The following is a 1,617-nucleotide window of genomic DNA, read 5'->3' as shown; positions in this document are numbered from 1 at the left end:
TTAATGCAACCCTAGAGTGTTAATTAGAGAAAGGTCTCAATTACTCAATCTAGGGATTAGACGTTATTAGTCTTGAATAGGGATAATAATATAACTTAGGGATCTCTACGAAACAAGTTAAATGAATAAATTGTCTGATTCGGAGCTAGAATAACAAGTACAGTCTAGGTGGATTTTTCCTAAGGTATTGTCTCAATTCAATCGATTTTCCCAAAAGCAATTCCTCAATTCCATTCTCTGTAGATTCTTAGTTTAGTTAATTAGTTAGTTAAAAACAAAACCTCTTTATTTTTAGGCTAGATAATAAAAGGACAGTCATTACTAGTACTTTTTGTTCTTTTGGGTTCGACAATCCAGTCTTGCTAAAACTATACTACTGTTCGATAGGTACACTTTCCTACATCGCGATAATAGTTAGTTTCAAGAACGATTAATTATAAATATTTAAAACTTATCACGAAATCACGCGATCAAGTTTTTGGCGCCGTTGCCGGGGAACTAAGATATTAGGAACGCTCAATTTTTATTACTTTAGCCATTTATTTTTCTTACAATTTAATTTAATTTTATTATTATTATTACTTATTAATTTACTTTTTCCTTCTCTTGACAGGTTTTTATAGTTTATGACTAGAAAAAACCTGTTAGGACCACTACTTTTTGACGAAGAAATCGACCGCACAGTTTGCAGAAACCAATGAGAAATAAGGCAAACCTTAAGATACATAGAGAACGAAGAAGAGGACGATACTCAACCCCCAACCGAAGAGATGGCTGAAAACCAAGACAATCAGCTGCCTCATGCAATTGCGGTTAATCAAAATCCTGTTCCACGCAATATGTATGATTATGCTAAACCTTCTTTAACAGGAACTGAATCAAGCATAGTTAGACCTGCTGTAGCTGCAAATACTTTTTGAACTGAAACCTAACACTATTCAAATGATACAACAATTTGTTCAGTTTGACAGTTTGCAGGATGAGGATCCCAATGCTCACTTAGCAAACTTCTTGGAATTTTGCAATACATTTAAAATCAATAGCGTCTCTGATGATGCTATACGTCTTCGGTTGTTTCCCTTTTCATTAAGAAACAAGGCTTAACTGTGGTTGAACTCGTTACCAGGAGGTTCAATTACTACTTGGGAACAAATGACGAAAAAATTTTTACTAAAATATTTTTCGCCAGCTAAAATGGCTAAATTACGTAATGATATCTCTTCTTTTGTGCAGATGGACTTAGAAACACTCTAAGATGCATGGGAGAGATACAATGACCTTTTGAGAAAGTGCCCTCACCATGGGTTACCACTTTGGCTCCAGGTTCAAACGTTCCATAATGGCCTAAATCCTTCAACTCGACAAATGGTTGACGTAACTGTTGACGGAACCATCAATAACAAAACACCTGAAGATGCGTATGAGTTCATAGAGGAGATGTCATTGAATAACTATCCATGGCAAGTCATGAGGACAAAGCCAACGAAAATAGCCAGTGTTTATAACGTCGATTCAGTCACCATGCTCTCTAATCAGGTAGAACTCTTGAATAAGAAAATTGATGGTTTTCTTAGTTCTTCACAGGTACACCCAGTAATGTAGTGCGAAGCAAGTAGA

The 1,617-nt window shown here is 35.6% G+C and overlaps 1 non-coding gene across 1 annotated transcript; it reads right to left on the bottom strand.

Moving 5' to 3' along the window:
- Positions 1-1,200: 1,200 nt before the first annotated feature.
- On the bottom strand, positions 1,201-1,307 carry LOC128296124 (small nucleolar RNA R71). The gene has a single exon (XR_008286673.1). It is a non-coding gene; the product is annotated as a small nucleolar RNA R71 (small nucleolar RNA).
- Between the last annotated feature and the right edge of the window lie 310 nt (positions 1,308-1,617).

The sequence above is a fragment of the Gossypium arboreum genome, chromosome 7, assembly GCF_025698485.1.
Source record: "Gossypium arboreum isolate Shixiya-1 chromosome 7, ASM2569848v2, whole genome shotgun sequence".
Taxonomy (NCBI): Eukaryota; Viridiplantae; Streptophyta; class Magnoliopsida; order Malvales; family Malvaceae; genus Gossypium; species Gossypium arboreum.
This window is presented reverse-complemented; position numbering and strand designations above follow the sequence as displayed.